Genomic DNA, 24,527 nt, shown 5'->3' on the forward strand with positions numbered 1-24,527 from the left:
ATATTTTTCAGAAACTATAAAACAGTTGAACTGAAACAAACCAGTAACATAAATTTTAAAGCTAGTCCGCCAATTATTCTGATTTTTTTTATCCTTTACTAACCACAATTAAAAGTTAGCTATCAAGTTGTCAATTTTTACCAAAAAAATATCTGCTGGAATTTTTATTGGGATTTTGTTGAATACAGAGTATAGATAAATTTGAGCTAATTGGTATATTATCTGTTTTGAGTCTTCCAATCCAGAATCATAGTATATTTCTTAATTCATTTAACTATTCTCTAATTTCCTTGTCAGTGTTCTCTAGTTTTAATTGTTATGTTTTACATATCTTTCGTTCAATTTATTCCTAAGTATATGGTGATTTGGGGCACCATTGTAAATGCAATATTTTAAATGTTATTGTTCTTTGTATATTAACTTTCTATCCTGTGACCTTGCTAAATTCTCTGACTTGTTTTCTAGTAGTCATTTGTAGATTTCTCAGGATTCTTCTATCAAACAATGATGTCATCTGCATATGGGCACAGTTTTTTTTCCCTTTAACATCTTTATGACTCATTTCTTTGCTATGGCTAGGGCCTCCAACACAAAGTTTAAGACAAGTGGTGAAAGGGAATGTTGCTGTTCTATTTCTGAATTAGGGAAAAGCACTCATCCTTTCACCATTAAGTATGATGTGAGCCACTAATTATTACAGAAATGCATATCAAAACTATAATGAGATATTACCTGACACCAGTCAGAATGGCCATCATCAAAAGTTTACAGACAATAAATGCTGGAGAGGGTGTGGAGAAAAGGGAACCTTCCTACACTGTTAGTGGGAATGTAAATTGGTACAGCCACTATGGAGAACAGTATGGAGGTTCCTTAAAAAACTAAAAATAGACCTAGCATATGACCCAGCAATCCTGCTACTGGGCATATATCCGGAGAAAACCATAATTTAAAAAATACATGCACCCCTATGTTCATAGCAGCACTATTTACAATAGCAAAGACATGGAACCAACCTAAATGTTCATCGACAAATGAATGGATAAAGAAGACGTGGGGCTTCCCTGGTGGCGCAGTGGTTGAGAGTCTGCCTGCCAATGCAGGGGACACGGGTTCGAGCCCTGGTCTGGGAAGATCCCACATACCACGGAGCAACTGGGCCCGTGAGCCACAATTACTGAGCCTGCGCGTCTGGAGCTTGTGCACTGCAACAAGAGAGGCCGCGATAGTGAGAGGCCGGTGCACCGCGATGAAGAGTGGCCCCCACTTGCCGTAACTAGAGAAAGCCCTCGCACAGAAGCGAAGACCCAACACAGCCATAAATAAATAAATAAATAAATAAATAAACAAATGGATCATCACATTAAAAAAAAAATGAAAACAGTAGTAAAACCACATTGTCTTTGCAAAACTATAAAAAAAAAAAGATGTGGTATATACATACAATGGAATATTACTCAGCCATAAAAAAGAATGAAATAATGCCATTTGCAGCAACATGGATGGACCTAGAGATTGTTATACTAAGTGATGTGAGACAAAGACAAATATCATATGATATCGCTTATATGTGGAATCTAAAAAAAATGATACAAATAAACTTATTTACAAAACAGAAACAGACTCACAGACTTAGAAAACAAACTTACGGTTACCAAAGGGGAAAGGTGGGGGGGAGGGATAAATTAGGAGTTTGGGATTAACATCTACACACTACTATATTTAAAATAGATAATCAACAAGGACCTACTGTATAGCACAGGAAACTCTACTCAACTTTCTGTAATAACCTAAATGGAAAAATAATTTGAAAAAGAATAGATATATGTATATGTATAGCTGAATCACTTTGCTGTACACCTAAAACTAATACAACATTGTTAATCAACTGTACTCCAATATAAAATAAAAATTAAAAAATAAAAATAAAAAAGTATGATGTTAGCTGCAGGTTTTTCAGTTTTTATAGATGCCCTTTATCAAATTGAAAAAGTAGTCTTCTACTTATAGTTTGATGAGTATTTTTATCATGAATAGATATTCATCTTTGTAAAATAATTTTTCTGCCTCTCTTAAAATGAAATTTTCTCCTTTGTTCTCTTAATATGCTTTTGAATTATATTAATTGATTATCTTAATAGTAAACAAAACTTACATTCTGGAGATAAACCCTATTTAGTCATGATTTGTTATCTTTTTATATATTGCTGGGTTAGATGTGCTGATATTCTGTTTAGGATTTTGCATCTAAATTTGTAAGGGATATTGAGCCATAGTTTTCCTCTAATATTGTTGTGTGGCTGTGGCATGAAGGTAATGCTGGCCTCATAAAATGAGTATGGAAAGTGTTCCCTCACCCTCTATTTTCTTTAAGGGTTTGTGATTGGTATAATTGCTTTCTTAAATATTCATTATGATTCAACAATGAAACCATCAGAGCCTGGAGTTTTCTTACTGGGAAGATTGTTAACTAGAAATTCAAATTCAAGAGTACACAGATATAGCACTATTCAGGTTATCTATGTATTCTTGACTGAGTTTGGTAGCTTGAATCTTTCAAGAAATTTGTCCATTTTATCTCAGTTTTATAATTTGTTTGCATAAAGTTGTTCATGATATTCTCTTATTATTCTATTAACGTCTGTAGGATCTGCAGTAATATCCATTTTTCCATTCATGATGCTGGTGATTTGCAGCCTATCTTTTTAAATTCTTGATCAGTATAGCTAGAAGTTGTGAATTTCGTTCATCTTTCCCCAAAACCAGATTTTGGCTTTATTACCTCTATTATTTAATGTTTTATAATCTTTTGATTGCTACACACACCTTTACTATTTTCATTTTTCTAATGGTTTGGGGCTGACTTTTTCTTGTTTTTCTACTTTCTTGAGATGGAATCTTAGTTCAAGGAATTTAGACCTCACTTCTTTACTAAAAAATGTGTTTTAAGCTATTAAATCTCCTCTTAGCACTCTTTCGGGTGTGTGTGCGCATGTGTGTGTGTGTGCGTGTGCGTGTGCGTGTGTGTGTGTGTGTGTGTGTGTGGTGGGGGTTACCTAGATGTCTTCTTATTGATTTCTAATTTAATTATGTTGTTAAAGAATATACTCTGTATGATTTCAATATACTTAAGTTTTGAGGCTCTTTTTATGGCTCAGCATACGGTTTATCTTTGTGAATTTACCATATGCATTTGAAAAAAAATTGTATATCCTGCAGTAGTCTGGTACAGTGTTCTATAAATATAAATTAAGTCACAGTGGTTTATAGTATTGTTCCAAATATCCATGATTTAACTAAATTTTGGCTAGTTATTCTGTGGGGTTTTTTTGAGAAAACGAGTTAAAATCTCCTTACATGGAAGTATCTTTTTTTTCTCCTTAGTGTTCTCAATTTTTATTTTATTTATTTTGAGGCTCTGTAATTAGGCACATACACATTTATAACTGTTATGTCTTCCTGATAAATTGATCACTATATCTTTATGAAATGTCCCTTTTTGTTTCTGGGAACAAGCTTTGTTTCAAAGCCTATTTTATCTAATATTAATATTACAGTTCCAGGCAACTTAGATTTACTCTGCATGACATATCTTTTCCTTTTTATTTATTTAAAATCTATCTTTTATTTATATTTAAGGTGTATTTCTTACAAAGAGCATATAGCTGGGTCTTGCTTTTTGTCCAATCAAATAATATATGCTTTTATTTGGAATATTTATCTAATTAACATATTTCCATCATTTGGCTCATCTCAGAATTGGCATCTGTTGATAGCCTTTTCCTTTAAAGTTGGATCTAAACTTCCTGGCTCTTCATATGTCAAATAATTTTGGATTATATCATGGCCATTACGAATATCAGATTTTGGACACTCCGGATTCTATTACCCTGAAGAGTAGTGATACGTTTTTTTTTTTTTTCTTTTAGTAGGTAGTTTACTTGGCTAGGCCCAAAGTGAAAAGTGCCCTGGCTGAAGGGAAAAGTGGCTCAGGTTTCAATTCTATTCTTTTAGCCTTAGGTGAAAACTGTTTCTAGTTTGCCCTATCCACGCATGTTTTACAGGTTTGGGCTGAATTTAAACACAAAATTTAAGGTTTCCCGTCTCTGGATCTCTCCTTTCCAGGGTTCCTTGCCGACTCTCCTACCAGAAAAGCTTCAGATTTACTATAGGAGTTTCAGCTGCTCCAATGTGCCATGACTGGTATTACCCTCAGACAAAGCTGTAGAAAACAGGGAATTCACTCTGTGCTGGTCATTTGGTCCAAGTTTTGATTCCCCTTTACAAATCTGTTTGTATTTGTGCAGTTCCCAGGGCTCCAGGTATTTTGGTTTATTTGTTTGTTTCTTTTTGTCTAAGTTTCATAGCTGAGTTTACGGAATGATCAGCATATTAGTCTCTTACGCCTCCATACTAGAAACAGAAACCTCTAGTGGAAGCTTTAAAATAGATAATTATCTGTTTCTATAAAGGCAGACTGCATTCACTTGGAACTGAGTGAAGGTATAGGCCTCAGCAAGGTGGAGCCATCAGAAGATGTGCATAAAGAGTTCTGTCTTGGACAAATTAACAGTGAGATGCCTATTTATGATCCAAGGAGATATGCTGAGGCAGTTAGATAGGTATCTGAAATTGGAGGAAGAAGTCTGAGTTGGAAATATAATTTTTAGAATCATCAGTGCATAGAATATATGGTATTTAAATTCACGATCCTGGATGAAATTATGAAGGAAATAATTGTAGATAAAGGTCTGAGGACTGAATCTTGGAGTACATCCGAGTTGAGGAGTCATAAAAATAAGGAGGAACCAGGAAAGGTGACTGCGTATAGAATAACTGGCCTGTAAGGTATTAGGAGAATCAAATAAATGTTCCAAGAAAATTGGATTAAAAGATATGTCAAAGGTTGCTAATGAATGAAATAAGATGAGGACTAAAAATTGGCCAGTGAAACTGGAATCACGTACATTACTGATGACCTTAAAAGAGCAGTTTGTATAAAATGGTTGAAACAAACTTCAGTGGATTCAAGAAAAAATGGACAAGAAAAGGTGGAAACAATTAGGATATGTACAAGCTTTTTGAGGATATTTTCTGTAAAAGGAAGTAGAGAAATGGGACAGTAATTGAAGGAGGAATAGAGAGTCAGGAGATGTATCACTTTTAATGAGAAATATTACAGAATGTTTATTTGCTAATTGGAATAATTTAACCGAGAGGAAAAAAATATTGAGGATGTCAGACATCAGTTGGAAAACATTTTCTCTAAAGAACCAGATACTAAATATTTTAGACTTTCTGGGCCATATGGTTGGTCTCTTTCACAGAGACTAAGTTCTGTCATTGTAGCACAAAAGTAGTCATAGATAATATGTGAGTGGCCATAGCTGTGTTCCAGTAAAACTTTATTAACTAACAGATGAAAGGCAGAATTTGGATTGTGGGTCATAGTTTACTGGCACCTCATGCAGGAGAAAAAAGGATAATATAAAAAATTAAGTTCTTGTGTAGGCAAGCCTTGATGGGATCCAGTGTTCAAGTATATAGATTACCATTTGATAAAAACAGAGAGGACTTCCCTGGTAGCACAGTGGTTAAGAATCTGCCTGCCAATGCAAGGGACATGGGCTCGAGCCCTGGTCTAGGAAGATTCCACATGCCATGGGGGAACTAAGCCTGTGTACCACAACTACTGAGCCTGCGCTCTAGAGCCCGTGCTCCGCAACAAGAGAAGCCACCGCAATGAGAAACCCACGCACCACAACAAAGAGTAGCCCCCACTCGCCGCAACTAGAGAAAAAAGCCCGTGCGCAGCAACAAAGACCCAATGCAGCCAAAAAGAAATAAAAATAAAAAATAAATTAATTAATTAAAAAAAAAAGAAAATTCATTCATACTAATAGCATGTAAAGTGAAATATGGGTTTTGATGAGGATAGAATGGAAGATCATGGTTGTAGAAGCATGTATAGAACTTTTCTGATTGTTTCTATTTTCCCATGTTAGGAAATGTTAAATCATCCACCTGACCTTAATTATCAAATTCATCTCTGAATTCAACATCTTCAGCTTTATCTACCCCAATCACACCCCCTGCTACCATTAACAGAACTACTATTTTCTCCTTGAAAATGTCTTTTCTCTACCTATAAGGCTGTTAATCATGAATATGGCTTTATCAAAATGATAAATGAATACCTTCAGGTCATTCTACCTTTTTCTCCACATCTAAGCTCAAATTTCCTCTGTATTAGTTTCAATGTTAAGCAGGGAATAACTAGTGGCAAACATGGCCACTGGCAGGTACTTCTGACTTACATCATCATTACAGAAAGTGTTTTAAAAAATTAATGCCCCTTTCTTCCTACCTCAAAAAGAAGTCAAGGCTGGAGATAAGTGGTTTATCCTGAGGCATGGTGATGGAGCATGCATATTTCTTGCTTGGGTCCTGTGACCCCTGTATGTAATGTTAGCTGATATCAGCTGATTTTTCTGGCATACGCTTCACACATGCTAATTAACATATATGCTAATTTTAATTGATTAAAGGAATCTACATCTACTTTGATATTGACATTTATTTGTATTTCAATGAAACGACACAGTGATTTGGGCCATCTCTGGCCTGGAAAACTATTAAATGCCTGAGTAGTCAAAGGGAAACATTGATGGTAATCCAGTGATGGTATTTAATGCAATTAATGTGTTAAAACTATACTTTTCAAGTTTGTTTTCTCCTGGAAAGCAAATTCATTTTATGCTAAGGGAAAGAAAGGAAAATGAAAATGATGCCTTTTAATGGGTTCTCCCATAAACCTATTCATTAAGTATTTAAAAAGATAGATTGGTCTAAGAAATCAAGCTGTTGGAATTATTGTACAAAGCAGATTCTAAATATATGCTAATCCATTGCTTTTCCCCCCTTGAGACTGTTTTAAAGTATGCCTAGCACTTCTCTTTCCTAAATCTACATATCCTAAGAAGACAAAGGAGCCTGCTCAGCAATTCCTTTCCTAGCCATTTGTTTTCAATTCCAAAGAAGTTTTCTCTATGTATGCTCAGTTTAGTAGGCAACTGTTTATTTCTATTGTATAAAATGACTGTATTTCAACATCACTAAGATTGAGTAAGCATTTATTTTGTTGAAGGAGTACTTTTTTGGCAGCCAACATTATTACAGAAGGTGCTGTAAACTATGGAGATTGCAAAAGTCATAGCAGTGAGGGTGCAGATAGTTGAGAAAATCATGTTTTCTGAGAGATGGAATATATTGACAAGTGCTTTCCAACCGGCCCATCTTCCCTACTCCTCGAAATTTTGAAGTAATTGCAAATGTTGGTGCCCTGGATTCTATTGGGTTTGAGGCCATATTACCTCAGTCTCATGGATAAAAAGCCTTCAGCCACCTTATAAAACATGTTTAAAGTAGAAAAACATAGATAAAATAGAAAAGAAAAACCTTCAAAGGCATATATTTTTGGGTAGAGGCAGAGTTTTCTGAAAATACCTCCTCACCTGCATACTGGGGACTTAAAATGCTTTTACTGTGGCAACAATATATTTTTACCTCCACAAGGCACGATGCTCCATAATTCCTAAGAAAATAACATATATGGGGGGAAATGGGAGTCATAAGTAACTAATGTCAGATCTACTCTTGATATCAGGAGTAGAATTTGTAAAAAGTAATAAAGCATCAAGGCACTTTAACTCAATGGTTAAGAGTACAGATGCATATACCCTGAGAAAACCACAATTCAAAAAGAGTCATGTACCACAATGTTCATTGCAGCTCAATTTACAATAGCCAGGACATGGAAGCAACCTAAGTGCCCATCAACAGATGAATGGATAAAGAAGATGTGGCACATATATACAATGGAATATTACTCAGCCATAAAAAGGAATGAAACTGAGTTATTTGTAGTGAGGTGGATGGACCTAGAGTCTGTCATACAGAGTGAAGTAAGTCAGAAAGAGAAAAACAAATACCGTATGCTAACACATATATATGGAATCTAAAAAAAAAAAAAAAGGTCATGAAGAACCTAGGGGCAAGATGGGAACAAAGACACAGACCTACTAGAGAATGGACTTGAGGATATGGGGAGGGGGAAGGGTAAGCTGGGACAAAGTGAGAGTGGCATGGACATATATACACTCCCAAATGTAAAATAGATAGCTAGTGGGAAGCGGCGCATAGCACAGGGAAATCAGCTCGGTGCTTTGTGACCACCTAGAGGGGTGGGATAGGGAGGGTGGGAGGGAGGGAGATGAAAGAGGGAAGAGATATGGGGACATATGTATACGTATAACTGATTCACTTTGTTATAAAGCAGAAACTGACGCACCATTGTAAAGCAATTATACTCTAATAAAGATGTTAAAAAAAGACAAAAAAAATCAATATACATCTTCTACATAAACAAAATCCATGTAAAAATCAAATAAAAAGTCTCCATACTTTAAAACAGCAACAGCAAAAAGAATATATAGAGAAATAAATCTAAAATGAAACTCAGACGTTTTCTGAAGGACTGAAATTGAGTTGAACAAATGGAAAAATATATACCATGCTTTAGCTAGGAAGATTCAACAAAAAAAAGATGTCTATTCCTCTTAAAGTGAATTTGTATAACATTTATAAATAACAAATTAATGTAATCTCTAGTACTAACAGTTTTGTTGCTATGTTTGTTTTGTTTTCTAAAATTAAGAAACCATGGTTAAAAGTTTATTTGGGAAAAGAAGTAGGCAAAAATGGATAGTAAAACATTGTTAAAAATCAAGGGATACTAGCCTTATTAAATTAAAGTATATCATAAAATCTTAATAATTAAAACCACGTTATATTTGTATATAAATAGAGAAAGCAATGGAATAGGATGAAAAGTTCAGAAATAGACTGGAATAAATATGGAAATTAGTATATGATAAAGGTGGCATCTAAAAAATCAGTTGGCAAAAGTGAATTTTTAAAATATATCTTGTTTGGACAACTGGGAGCCACTTAGAGGGAAAAAGATAATCTTTAGTTCTATCTCTCACAATATACACCAGAATTTAACTCCAATTGGATTACAGATTTAAGTGGGAAAAAAGAAACCCCACAAATATCAGAAGTAAATATAGGTGCATTTTTTATAAGTCTGTAGTTGGGTAGTACTTTCTAACAAAAGAGTCAAAATCCAGAAGGCATAAATAAAAAGAGTAATAAGAAATTTTACTAAATTATTTTAAAAATCATAAGCAAAGTCAAAAGACAAATGAAAAATACTGAAACATCTTTACAGTTTGTACCACAGACAAAAGACCAACCTCCTTAAGATATAAAAATCTTCTAGAAATCAAGGATAATAAGACAAACAATTCAATAGAAAAATTAGCAAGGAACATGAAATGGCAATTCTCAGAAAGACAAATACAAATGGTCTTTAAACAAAGAAAATGGTTTTCTGATTTTTCACTTATAGTAAAAGAAATGAAAACACACACTACAGAGTTGCTTTTTCTCACCTATCATATTCCAAAATTGTTTAAAAAACATGGTTGGTGAGGCTGTGGGAAAACATTCTAATACACTGCTGGTGAGAGTGATAAATGGTGTAATTCCTATTCAGGGAAACTGAGATTATTTACCAAAATATGACTACAATTATCCTTTGACCCATGATATCCACTTTTGGGTATTTGTCCTACAAAAATGCATTCTAAAATGATATATGAATGAGGTTACTCATCAAGGCAGTGTAACAGTAAACAACTGGAAACAAACCGTGTGTATATTGATGGGAAATTGATTAAATAACCCAGGCTACATCTATACAATGGAATATTATGCATCTGTAAAAAGAATGAGTATAGTCTTTATGAGCAAAATAGAGTGATATCCAATAAAACTTTAAAGTAAAAAAAAAAAGATGAAATACTGTATATGCTACCTATTTTCTATGACATGAAGCTAGTGAATGTATCTTCATATGTGCATATATTTGCATAAAATACTGAGAAAATAAGAAAATCTAATAAAAATATTTATCAGTAAAGTGGAGTGGAATGGAATGGAGGGTTGGGATAGTAAGAAGACTTCTGAACATGTATTTTATATTCTTTTGATTTTTGAATCAAGTACACATCTTACCTATTCAAAAATCTTTTAATGTTAAAAATGATCAATAGGAGTATCTTCCTGCTCTCTACATTTGAAGTACACTTTAAATAATAGTTTAAATTTATTTTTCTACTTTATTTTGAATCGTATAGTTACATGTGGAAAAAATTTTGTTGGATAATTTGGTATTACGGGATTTACATGTCTCCCACATATAAGACAACAATGTTCTATTAATGATTGCCTCTACCTCTTTGTGAGGAACAATGTTCCTTGTTTATTTCACATGTCACTGAAGACTGGGATAAACTACTGGGAAACTGAATTTGTAACAGTTTGGAATACAGAAATTGTTTAATTTTCTGCTAGGAAGAACAAGGAAAAAATTTTTTTTACTCCAGCTGTAATTGCAGTATAATTCAGTGGGTTACTGTCTACTAACTTTCCTGGAATATATTAAATTCATCAGGCAACATAAAAGCAGGTTATAAAAACCCATTTTGTTAATTAACTTTTTAAAATACAAAAAATGTAAGCGTGTTGAGTTCTTCACTGCTACACAATGGATTCTCCAAATAACACAACTATATTCACGCTTATTAACATGATAGAGAGTTGCCTGATTTTTAACTAAATACAGCTGATTGGCTTGCATAGTCTCGGTATATTTCTATTTTAAATTAATCCATCTCACATACACTTTAAAATGGGAGAGAAACAAGTATTATGTCAGCCAGAAGAAACTGTCTTGGAAATAAATAAGTGTATATACCCTGTTTCTGAGAAAATGGATTAATACCTTGCATATCTAAACATATTTAACACTAAGTAACTATTAAGGAAAAGAAATAAAATATTAATGTTGTTACAGGATTCAAATCAAATATTGCATTCAGATTCCATGTTTGCAAGTCTATATTAAATAAAAAATAAGAGACATGATAATAAATTGTAGCACATGCTAATTGTGGGATGGAAGACTATCCAAAAAGACAAACTTCATGGATCAAGTCAGAATCTTCAGCTGAATCTTTCAGTAGCCCTTCAAGATTCATCCCTAGTGACAGTTAAATTTGTAATACGCAGGAAAACAAAATCAAATACTAAGCTCATTTCCAAAGGATGTGCAAACTGTCTAAGAGATGCATTCCCCTTCTAAAATACTTCAAATGACCTTTAAGTAATAAGATAAAGGCTCAGATCAGCAATCGTCAAATGGAGACTACACTAAGAGTTAATAGCAGCTAGGATTGAAAATTTTGTTTTTCTCCACCCAAGAACAGATTTATTTGCAATAATTATAAATAATAAATTTGACCCACCAACTAGAGATGTAGCATTTTAAAAAGGTAATATATTTATGTTTTAACTTTTTATTTTCAGATTTTATGTTTTATAAAGGTCTAGATGAGCCCAATATGTGGTTGGAAATTGTAAAAGTAAAGATTATACACTGCATTTTAAATGCCACTGAATAGACACACATGCACACACACACACACACCTGGCTAGTTTTACAGAGAGAATAATATAACTTGTAATTTAAAATTATTATAAATGAACTAAATTTAATGTTAATATATAAATATCTAGGAATAATTCTAAAGTATATTATAAAATTGCTCACAATAAGAAATAAGTTAATCTTTTAAGTGTAAATACATAAGATAAACAAAGTAAATATATATATATAATATAAATGAGAACCTTTGTTAAAAAATAAAATGCTGCAAATGCAAATGTCCTTTCCATCAATAATGTAGTTATCTTTGAAAAGAACAAGAGGAATGAGTTAGCAGCCCATCTTAGTGATTTTGTACTATCTAAATCAATATAGCACTACCCTCTGCTTGTGTACCCTATTCAGTCTAACCAAAGCTTGGTAACTTATATATCACAACATAGACCAGAGGCCACCCTCTATTATCATGTTTCAGTTCGCCTTAGGGCATTCCTCTCCATTCCCTCTCTCTATAATAAATTTTCTCAGGGGCAGCTAAGCGATTATTCTCTCTCTTATCAGTTCTCATGACCTCTGACTCTCCTCTTAATCTGAATCAGTTCTTAACAACCCTTTCTTTTTCCAGACTAATTCACAGTCCTACTTAAGATCAAATATTATGTAGTCCCTTTCTTTATGTCTTTAGCTAATATCCATTATATACCTACTTGGTGACAGTCATGAGACATACCTCATCTCATGTATTTCTAAGAACACATTAAGGTAGGTACATAATTTTAAATAAAATTTTAAATTTTTAGTATTACATATACAAAACTAAACAAATCCTATGTGAACAGCATTAGTTATTCACTGAGTGAACACATCTACATAAAGCACACAGACCCAGAAATACTGTATTTTCATCACTCCAGAGGCTCCATCGTACTCCCTTGCCTTTTCCTAAAAGATAATGACTATCCTGACTTCCAGCAAAAGATTATTTGCCTGTTTTGGAACATGTTACAGATAGAATCATATAGTATGCATTCTTTTATATCTGGCTTCTTTTGCTCCATGTGTTTGGTAGATTTATCAGTGGTGTTTTCTGCAGTAGCACTCTCTTTTTCTTTGCTGTATATACCATTGTATGAATAGATGACTCATTTATCCACTTCATTGTTGAGTGGCATTTGGGTTGTTTCCAAGTTTGGGATATTATGAATAATACTTTTATGAACTTTCTTTCCTACATGTTTTATTAAATATATATGTGCCTTTCTGTTGGGTATATACTCAAGAGTGGTATTGCTGGATCAGAGGATATGCATATCAACAAATTTGGTAGATAATGCCAAATAATTTTCCAAGGTAGTTCTATCAACATACACTCTAATAAGGAATATATGAAAGCTCCATTTCCCTGTATCCTTGCCAATAATATTGGGCATTTTCAGTCTTTTCAATTGTATTCATTCTAGTGAACATCTACATTGTAGATTTAATATGAATTTCCCTAGTTACTAATGAGGTTGTGCATCTTTCCATAGGATTATTAGCTATTTTTATATTCTCTTTTATGAAGGATATTAAAAAATCTCGTCCCTTCTTTACTTGGGTTTTCGATCTCTTTTCATTAATTTAGAGATCCTCTTTATGTATTCTGGATACATTGCTTTGTCAGTTGTATGGGTTATAAATACACTGGCTTTTTAAGTCTTAAAATGGTGTCTTTCAATGAAGAGAATTTCCTGCTTCTAAAATAGTCCAACATGCCGATCTTCTCCTTTATAGTTGGTAAAATCTTCCCCTTTAAGCTCATGAAGATATTCTTCCAAGACATGTTTAGTGATCACTTTTTCAAAACTTGAAAACCCTTATGTGTGTGGGTATGCTTCTGGACTTCTTGTGTTGTTTCATTGATCTACTTGTTTGTTTCTGTACCAACACCATACTGTCTTAATCATCAACTTGATATCTATAAGTATAAATCCTCCAATTTTGTTCTTCTTCAAAGTTGTTTTAGCTGTACATGAATTCTTTATAAATTTAGAACCAATTGTCAATTTCCACATTCCCCTTACTCCCTACACATACTGATACACACATTGCTGGGAATTTTATATAGATTGCATTGATTTGGGAAAGTTTACAGATTTTCAAAAGTGAGTCATCCAATCTATGAACATGTATAGGCCTTCATTTGTTATCTGTCTTTTAAAATCTCTTTTCATAGTGTTTCATTCAGTTATAGATTTCTGTGTAGAGATTTTGGATATCTTTAGTTATATTTAGTCCTAGGTATTTGGTGTCTTTTGATGCTATCATCAATGGCATAATTGTTATATTTCATATTAAAATCGACACTTGCATATAGAAACACAATTGCAATGACCAGTTTTACCTGGGCTCCAACCAACTTCATGGAGCACTAATCTGTTAGCATTTCATTTCAAACTTACTCAGCGTGTCCCACACCTCCTGCCTTAGGCTTCTCTACTAAATCCACGCATGGCGTGCAATAGTAACACACAACACAGAAATGCAGATGAGTTAATACCCTTTTAGGGAGGTTTTACCAAAGAGTGCTGACAAAAGCTTTCCACTTTTACTCCCCAGAAAAGACCTCTGAAAACATTTAATAAAGTTTTTAAGATGATCCCATGGATGGAGCAACCAGTCACTTGTAGCAGTGGCCAGCTCAATAATATATATATATATATATATTTTTTTTTTGCTCTCCCTTCTTCTCTGCTTGGATTCCTCTGTTCCTCACCGCTGCTTCCTGAGGCACATTCCCAATAAAGAACTCACATGTAAGCCTTTTTTTCCAAAGTCTGCTTTCTTGCCGAGAAATCTTACCATCACGTTTAAGGGAAAGCCACAGACCTTTCAAATGGGCCATATGGTTCTAAATAATCTGACAACCTGCTGCCTGCCTGACCTTATCTCTATCTACACTTCCCTTTTTGCAGATGGCCACTCCCACTCCAGCCATTCTGGATCCTGTTCTTCTTCAACCATTCCAAGCATCCCTTCTACTCAGGAAAGTCATACTTGCTGCTTTCCCTGGAATAGATAGGTAGATAGATAGATAGATAGATAGATAGATAGATAGATAGATAGACAGATAGATAGAGATATATCTCTATGTGCCTTACTTATTCTCTTTCTTAAAGTCTATGTTCATTTAATACATTCTTCATGATGTCTTATTTTTTGTCCAGACTTTGCAAAAAACATAACACCTATCCTAGCACTCCTATCCTCATCTCTTGCTTAATTTTTCTATGTAGCATATCACCTAATATTAACATATCAGGACATGGGGTTTCATCTGTCTTCTTCACTCTTTTATCTATTGCGTCTATAACACTGCCTGACATTTAGTAGGCATTCAATAAATACTTTGTTGAGTGATTTTTTTTGAAAAAAGTGTGACGAGCATGCTTCCATTTATGTAGAGAGCAAAATAAGAAAATATCTGAGTTAATAAGTATTGAAAGGCCAATTTATTAAATTTAAATTAAAACCTAAATTTAAAAATAGGTGGAATATAACGCTCCCTGGACGTAGAAAGAGAGTTCTACAGCACACTTCAGGTTTAGGATGATGAAAATGAGGAGTCTGGCTCTCTAGGGTGAAGGAATAAAGAAGAACGGTAAGAAGTGGCTTTAGGGAGGTGTAATTCATATGAAATGCAATTCATCCATTTTTAAGTGTATAGTTTGATGAGTTTTAGCAAATGTATTCAATCATATAACTACCACAGCAATCATGATATAGATTATTTCCACGATCTCTCAAAATTTCCCTTATGCTACTTTGCATTCATTCATTCCTCTCCCATGACCCCAGCTCTAGGCAAGCAATGACTGATCTTTTTTTAATTTTAATTTTTTCTCTCTTAATTAATTACTCTCTTAAACCAATTTTGGTTTTATACTCCTAGCTGGTATAGGATGAAAAATACTGAGTCCTAAGAAGTATATCCACGGGTACCCAAATCAGAGGACTCCATGGGTGAGCTAAGTATTGTAGGAATGAATCAACCTCCCTTGAAGATTCTCACTGGTGGCTTTTGTAGGGATTAGCTATAAGATTGTAAGATTTTAGTTGTCAAAATGTCTTCATGTTGCAGTGGTAAGACAAAACATTAAGGAATTTATCAGATAATCCTTATTTGGGTTTATAAGTTGGACTGGGACTGACCTTCCTTCCGCATGATATCTGCCAACATTTAGTTCTACATAAGTCATATGTTTTTAACAGATTAGAATGTGAGGGGTCATTAGGGCAAGAATAGGGATGTTGGATTTTCTGATAATTTAGTCCTATGATATATGAAAAAGTATATTTTATTTTTTAAGAAAATCTAAAGTTTGTTTAACTGTATTTGTAATTCAAGCTGTGTAACAGATCACAACATGATACTCATATGTTTAAAGTAAATATATCGTAATGCTGGCAAATATTTGGGACGTAAACCTTTGTTTTTTTGAGCCTAAATATATTTCATTCCATAGGCTTTAGACTGGCATTAGATTTATAGCTCCCAATATTATGTCACTGGCCTTTAATGCCATTATTCAAGTTGTTGATACAAATGTTGAAATCCATAAAATCAAGTACAAAGTGTTCGTTGAACCTTGTGACCACAGAATTTACTTTAGGCCGGCACCAATAATAATGACAGTTAACCTTTACATAGTGCTCACTTTGTACCATGAAACATTCTAAGCATTTCAAAAGTGTTAATTTATGTAATATTAAATAAATAATTAATATCAATCTGTATTAATTTTTTAACACACAATTCTCTCTAAGATAGCTGCAATAATTAATTCCACTTTACATCCAGGGTCACAGAAGCAGAGAAATGTCAACTAGCTTGCCCAAGATTATATAACTAGAAAAGGGCAGGGTCAGGATTCCAACCCAGACCCTGGATTCCATGGCTTTAACAACCATGTTTTGGGCATATCTATTGCGGCAGTTTCAAATCTGACAGCACACATCATTGCATTGTCTTATCTCCTCCATCTTGGCTCAGAAATACTTTAAAGATGCTGTGAAGTGCCTTGCTGACATTAATATACACACACATCCCCATATTAGTTTCCTATTGCTGCTGTAATAAGTTACCACAAGTTTAGTGGCTTAAAACAACACAGATTTATTATCCTATAGTTCTGCAAGTCAGAAGCCTAAAATGAGTAGGCAAGGCTACATTCCTCCTGGAGGCCCTAGGGAACAAAGCGTTTATTTTCCTTTTCCAGCTTCTAGAGGTCGCCTACATTCCTTGCCTCACGGCCCCACATCTCTCTGACCTCTGTTTCCACCATTGTGTCTCTTTCTCTGACTCTGACCCTCCTGCCTCTCTCTTGCAAGGTCCATCTGGATAATCCAGGATAATCTCCCCATCTTAAAATCTTTAACTTAATCACATCTGCAAATTCCCTTTTATTATGTAAGTTAACAATATTCACAGGTTTGGGGAAAGAGGCATTATTCTGCCTACCACAATTCCCCTGTTCATATGAAAAGGGACTTCATCACTCAGGAAAATCATGTTTCATGATCATGCACTTAAAACATTTGTGTTGAGTAACAGTGCATTGTCTCTCTACAGCTTCAAGAATATTTAACAAACATTGGACAATCTCATCTTCAAATGATTTTTATTACTCTCCTTATATTGAAGCATCAGCCTGATGAAAATGTGTCTGTTCGTGTTCTAAAAGAAACAAACTTTGTGTATTCTCAATCCTGTGGCTTTTTAACCTTTGCCAGTTGTTCAACTAGTCTCCTTCTTTCAACTCTTTCAAGTTGTTTCCCAACTGCCCACACCTTTGGGACCCCTCCCTATTCTGGATCTCTTTGGTTATAACTGTCTTTACAGCTCACTCAGTAATGAACACATGCTATTTGAATGACTTCCCCTTGGGATATAAATGGTGTAACTAAAATGAATGACAATATGTACTAATTTTTAACAAACTCACTAAATACTTTCTGTTCCAAATGAGCACTACCTTTCTAAGTAGTCACCATGGAAAGTAATACATTTTTTTTCAAAGAATATGATATTAAACTACATCTGTAATCTTATTTATTTATTTATTTATTTATTTTTTGAAATTGATGTTAGGGTTTATTTAGAGATCATATAAGAAAATCAGGAAACTCCCTGGTGGTCCAGTGGTTAGGACTCCACACTTTCACTGCCGAGGGCCAGGGTTCAATCCCTGGTCAGGGAACTAAGATCTCACAAGCCACATGGCACGGCCAAAACAAACAAAAAAAAAGAAGGAACATCAGCCATGTTGCTTCACAGCTTCAGCTTGTGTTTGGCTAAAATTGGCCATTGAAATCATGTGTTCTAGCCCTCTCCTTTGCATTTTATAAAACTGAATCCAAGCAACCAAATCCTACCATTCACCCTTTTCCCCATTAAATGGATTCATTAATTTTAAAAGCACTTTATAACCACTATTCTCCCGATCCCCATAACAACATTCTCCAGAAAGACTGGACTAGAAAACATGGTTAAAGTTGGAAGCTGAAGTGGGTATCTCCTAACTCACCCAAAATCTAAATCTTTGAACTGAATATTCATGGAAAGTGGATGGGTTGGTGGGAGGAAGGGAAAAGAAAAAAACAGAGAAACAGAGTTGATGTGACCTGCAGAGCAGTGAGTCTATGTATCCAAACAGTGTGTAGACAAGGATGCCAGGTCCAACTAACACACAGATTCAGTGGTGAAAGAAAACACTAGCAAGAAGGATGGCCAGCATTTCTATTAAAGGCAGGCCCTTATCACTGTCCATACATACTTATCGTATGTTGAGAAGAAGCCCAAGAGTGCCCACCATGTCTGAGCATTGAGGCAAAAGTTTGGACAAGAGAGCAAAATGGTGTGTCACACGTGAGCAGTGAGTCTGCTCAGCAGTGAAATGTGGCCTGCCATATGTTTCAGAGTCTGAATTATCACATTAGGAGTAAAGGCAGAAGTTTTCCAAAAACAGAGAAGAGTAGAAATTCCCCTCTGCATGTAAATGAGAAGAGAAATAAATAGTGGCACTACTCCCAATAATATGTTTAATAAAATATACCTTCGATTACTTTTAAATCTATTGTGCTTAATTCTCTATCATGGGGAAGGGTAAGAATTCCATTAGATTATACCAGAATCTTTTTGTATTTTAGTTTTATAGCTTTATTTCACACATTATCATGGATATCCATCTTACAGATCTTTAGAAGTAATGTTCTGTTATTCACTTAAATTATATAAATATTTCTAGTGAGACGCATGGATATTCAGTTTTCTATGTTGACTATGTGCTTTATTAATGCACAATTAATAATTGATGAAAATCAAAGATAATTTATTTTTCAAAACTATATATATATATATATTTTTTGAATGGTACACTTTCTGTAACTCACTGAATTATGCAACCAATAGAAATGTCTGATATATACCAAGAGCTCAAACTTTCACCAACCTGATTTTGTTTTAATTTGAAGAAAAGAAAGTAATTAGAGTTGGGGGGGCTTCATTCAGGTTTTAGGCAGGTGGTGGTCATTCATTTTTTGAAGATATTGATACACTTCTGGCATAAGTAAAAGAAAGACAAATAGACTAATTATAATGAAATGACTGCTATTTTCTATCTATGCAGATGCTTCTCTTTCTAACTTTAAAATTATTCACATTCTCCTGGGACAGGGCAACAATTAGCTTTGCAGAGTAGATTGGAAACAAAATGTAAAGGCAGGATGGTACTAAACAGGAAAGTACTGGATAAAATAGCAACTCTGGCCAGATGGAAAGATGAGCGGCAATAAAGGACATGAGAACTGAATCACTTTAGTGTTTTAAGTGTTCTTCCCTGTCTGTTGGGGCTACTCTCTTGAAAACATGAAGCCAGATTGTTTTGTTATGTTCTGAATTCATTTTAAGTTGTTCACAACACATTCCTTGCATGATGCTTCTTTATTTTCAATCACATGATGTCTATTTAGTGAACTGTGAATTACAAAAATCCATGCTTGCTGATAGGCATACTTTTAAATGTGTCATCAACCTTAGTTGGGGATTGTAAAGTAGGAGGATGGTGACAAGCGATCTCATCAGTTTCTGTGAATAAGTCAGAGACTGTGTCTCCTGCTTTCTACCACATGCGGGGTCAGCAGATTCCTTCACAGAGCTGTAGGAGTAGTTCAACTTCCCACATTATGGATGAAATTTAGAAGTAGTGAATTTGAAAAGAAGCCACTGTGCAACAGCCAAATTAATCCCACTTGGTTGGCAGTAAATCAGCATCCACGAATAGAACCGGAAATTTAGGACAGCAAAAATCCAAGAATTCTGATTAAATATTAAAATACTAAGACATTAAAAATACACTAAAACATCAAAAGTATTAAAAACAAATACTAAAATATTAAAGCATTGAAAACAAATATTAGAATATACTGTGATCTTGGCTTAATTAAATAAGATATTATGTAGCTTTAAAACCGCTTAAGGTGCTAGGAGAGGCCCAAATCCCACAAGCATCTGCAATTCATCATATTCAAAATGAAACCAGAAATCACCCCTTCAAACCCCACCCCATTCTATCTCCTATCCTCCCTCAATCAGGGTCACATAAGGTAGATGACAGAAATAATGGTGTTCCTTATCTTTCTTTCACAGTCCTTATCCAATAAGTAGGTCAACAGCATTTCCAGTCAGTCAACAGTGAATTGAGTATATCTCTCGAATCTACTCCATCTTTGTTGCCACTGCCTTTAAGTTGAAGACTAGATCATCATTTATCTGCAGTAGTCTGATAGCCATTTAGTTAGTTCTTTCATTTATTTTTAACAAATCTTTACTGGGTTCCTATTCTGTATACTCTACCAAAAGCTGTAGTTATAAAGATGAATCAAAAGCAGTACCTACTTCCAAGTAACTTACTCTTAAGTAGAGGAAAATAAACACATTAAAAAGTATAACCAGTATTACACATGTGTTTGTAAAAGAGTCCTATACTAGACAGAATGTGAGAAATTATTCAAATTTAATTAGTTTCCAAACATCTAACCTTGCCTTTATCCAACTTATTTCCCACACTGGGAGTAATCATTTTAAATGCAAATCCAATCCTTGCTTAAATTATTTGTTTCTATGCATCATCTACTAGATAAAATCCAACTTGTTCTCTATATGCCTTTATAAGAAAGCAGCAGCTCTCAAAGTGCGCATGGGGACTCATGGGGAGTGAGGATGGGTCCCTGAGACCCTTTTAGTGGATCTGAAAGGTCAAAATTATGTTCATGATAATCCTAAACTGTTATTTGCCTTTTTGGTCCTCATTCTCTCACAAATGTACAGTCGAGTTTTCTAGACACTGAATAACCTGTGATATTGCAACAGATTGCTTGAAGAAGCAGATATGAGAATCCAGATGTCTTCTATTAAACCAGACAATTAAAAAATGCAATATTGTAAACAATGCCAATCTTCTCATTAAATTTATTTTGTCGGGAAAAATTAATTACCTTTAATAAAAATATATTATTTATGTTAATGTGTAATGGATTTATTATTCTTGTTTGAAATAAGTAAGTTAACAAATAGTTAAATATTTCTCAGCTCTCATTTCTAGTATGGGCAAATATCAGTAGATGTAAATCACGTAAGTACAAGTACTTTGGGAGTCACAATAATTTTTAAGAATGCAAAGGGGTTCTGAGGCCAAAAAGTTTAAGAATTGCTGCAATAAAGCATTCCAAGTTACAGGCTGGCCTGTTGTTTACACTGACTCTGTGCTCCAATCATACCAAGACTTTCTATTTCCCAAAATATGTCATGCCATCTCTTCCCTCCCGTCACAGACCATGTGTTAATCTCCAACTGCTTCCTTGCCAGATTCCACACAGAAAAGGGACTGAGGCAGAATGAGGATGAGGCAGAGGAATGTGAGCACGCATACACAAGGGCCCAGAAGAAAATTCATGTGAGGTGGCTGTGTGCTGCTCCGCTGTTCTTCCTTCCATGTTATGCTCAAATACCTTTCCTGGAAACCCATCTAAACTCTATGTCTACACCAAAACAGTCTCTCCTGTCACTCTACTTTCACTCTAGGACCCTCTGATAATAATCGATTAGCATACATTTAGCTATTTTAATTATTTGTTTATAATGGAATTTGTTCTAGAATATAAAGATTTTTTTTTCTCTCTTTGGTTCCAAATGGCATCCTGAAGTTTCTGGGCTTCCTAAAATTTTGAATAGGTAATTCTAAAATCTATGAAGCACATTTAAATGTAAGTTTTGCCAGCATCTTATGAAATCTTCATAGAAAAATCTCTATTAATCTTGGTACGGACTTCATTTCATGATACTGGTTTACAAATCTGTCTCCCTCAAGGGGGTGTTACATCCATGAGGGCAGAAAACAAGACAAGCTCATTATGTGACGGGGGTCATTTTAGAAATGACTGTCTCCTGCATCCCCAAACCCAGTGAGGCAACCAGATAAAGGCCCCTCTTTGCCACTTTCAGAATCAGGCTGCCACATTGCTGGTCGGTAAGAGTAGTTGTAGTAATTTCCTGGGGTATTCAAATGGCTCTGGAAGGTTTCTTCTAAAAAATATCTGTCCTAGAGTAGGAAGTTCCTCTTATATTAAGGAAATAGCTTCTGGGAAAATTAAGCTTATCAGTCAGCCATGTCTTAGAGTGAATTACTTTAATCTTTTAATCAAATTGCTTTTGCTTTAATAGCTTGGGTACAGATTATAGGGCTCTGGGTCACCCTGTTCTCCCAAACTTCATATATACTTACAGGCCATAAGGTAGTGAAGCAAAAGGGAACTCTAGTTCCTCTATGGTTGAACACACTTGCTGATCCCATCAAAAGTTGACTCCACTGGGACCTCCAATCTGCTGACCCTATCAAATCTGCCCTTTTCCTCTTCCCCCTCTTGTTCTCAATTGTCTTTTTTTTTTTTTTTTAACTTATTTTATTTATTTATTTTGGCTGTGCCGGGTCTTAGTTGCGGCATGCGGGATCTTTTATTGCGGTGTGCGGGATCTAGTTCCCCGACCAGGGAATGAACCCGGGCCCCCTGCACTGGGAACATGGAGTCTTACCCACTGGGCCACTAGGGAAGTCCCTCAATTGTCTTTTTTATAGTTAAATTTCAAGGTTCATTATTATAATAATTTCATTATGTAGAATCTAAGCTCCTTTGCCCCCCAACTCTCCATCATCCTCAACCAGCAAAAAATTCAGAATTTAGTTGAATCCAGGTATTTGCCTACTCTACTTCTGTCCTCAAGTGTCTAAAATAGTTAGAGAAAAACAATAATCATGCTATCTTATTTACCTTTAGGGTATGAAACCACAAGTGGACCCTCTCTTCTTCCAGGCAACTATTCTCCATATCCCTGTTGGACTCATTCTCCCATTTTCTGAGTTGACTATTTCACAAGTTTTTTGCCTCAAAGATCCAGCACAGCTTTAATCTCCCGCATTCATAGCTGATATCCTTCCTTCTTTATTCACTGGGAGAATGGAAGCAACTACAAGAGTGTGCACATTCTTCCACCACCAGATCTAACAACCTACTTGCCTCTGTACTAAATATTTTGTCTCCCCTCCTGCTACAGTTCCTCTATCTGTGCATTGAATCCTATTCCCTCTCCCCTATTTAAGGCTTTCCTCCTAAAGCTTCTCCTATCTTCACTGCATTATCAGTTTTCACCCTTACTACTAAATCATTGTCACTAGCATATAACATCGTGGTAATGTATGGTAACAGGAAGGTAACAAGTCACAAGTGACTTGTTACCTTCCTGTTACCAAATACAATGCTCAGTTCTCAGGCCTTATCTTAACCTCTTAGCAGTATTTGGCACAGTTGATCAATGCTTCCTTTGTAAAATAGTTTCTACACTTTCTTCATGTTCTCATGTTTTTCTCCTACATAACTGGCCACTCTTTCTGCTCCATATAGTTGGATTTGCCTTTTCTTACTAAAATAAATATTTGAGTGTTCCAGTACCCAATCCTCAGATCTTTGCTCTTCTCACTGTGTACTCACTCCCTAAGTGATATACTTTATTCTCAGTGGCTAATGACTTCCAAATTTATATTTATAATCTCTCCTATAAACTCCAGACATCTATATCCAATTGTCAACTCAATATTTCTATTTTCCCAATGTTAAGTGTGCATTTTTATACTTGATATAAATAAAACAGAACTCTTGATTCCTCCATCACCGTACCTAGCCCTCATTTTAGTAAATTTCACCACCATTCACTCACTGTTCCTAGAAAACACTTAGGAGCTATCATTGATTCGTATTTACCCTCCAGGGACCAGGTAGCTTATATTTGCTCGTCCAGATTTATTCTCCTCCTTTCTTTTTTTAACTTTAATTAAAAAAAATTTTTATTTATGTGTTTTTATTTTAGTAAGAACACAACATAAATCTACCCTGACCAATCTTCAAGTGTAAAATACAGTACTGTTAACTATGGGTCCAATGTTGTAAATAGATCTCTAGAACTCCTTATATGGACTTGAGGTTTGGTCTTTTCCACCTCTGAAAAAAAGACTGTTGGAATTTTGATAGGAATTTCATTGAACCTGTAGATCATTTTGGGTAGTATGGACATTTTAATAATATTAAGTCTTCTAATACATGAACATGGGATGTCTTTCCATTTATTTGTGTCTTCTTTAAATTCTTTAATGTTCTATGGCTTTCATTATACCTCCTTGGTTAAGTTTATTCTTGAGTATTTTATTGTTTTGATACTATTGTAAATGGGATTGTTTTCTTAATTTCCATTTTGAATATTCCATTGTTATTTACCCTGATACCAAATCCAGACAAAGACACAACGAGAAAAGAATACTGTAAGCCAATATTCCTGATGAACACAGATGCAAAAATCCTCAACAAAAAG

General features: G+C 34.7%; 2 pseudogenes across 2 annotated transcripts in view; one reads left to right on the top strand and one right to left on the bottom strand.

The window, feature by feature from the left end:
- Nucleotides 1-11,834, bottom strand: part of LOC309652623 (small nuclear ribonucleoprotein E pseudogene) — a 409,018-nt pseudogene extending 397,184 nt beyond the window's left edge. Inside the window, exon 1 of the transcript XR_014268750.1 lies at nt 1,054-11,834. The product of XR_014268750.1 is annotated as a small nuclear ribonucleoprotein E pseudogene (transcript). The remainder of the gene's footprint in view (nt 1-1,053) is intronic.
- Nucleotides 1-24,527, top strand: part of LOC309652788 (DDB1- and CUL4-associated factor 8 pseudogene) — a 72,453-nt pseudogene that overhangs the window by 35,750 nt on the left and 12,176 nt on the right. The gene's annotated exons all lie outside the window — the stretch shown is intronic.

The sequence above is a fragment of the Balaenoptera physalus genome (genome assembly GCF_965194825.1).
Source record: "Balaenoptera physalus genome assembly, chromosome: X".
In the NCBI taxonomy this organism is placed as follows: Eukaryota; Metazoa; Chordata; class Mammalia; order Artiodactyla; family Balaenopteridae; genus Balaenoptera; species Balaenoptera physalus.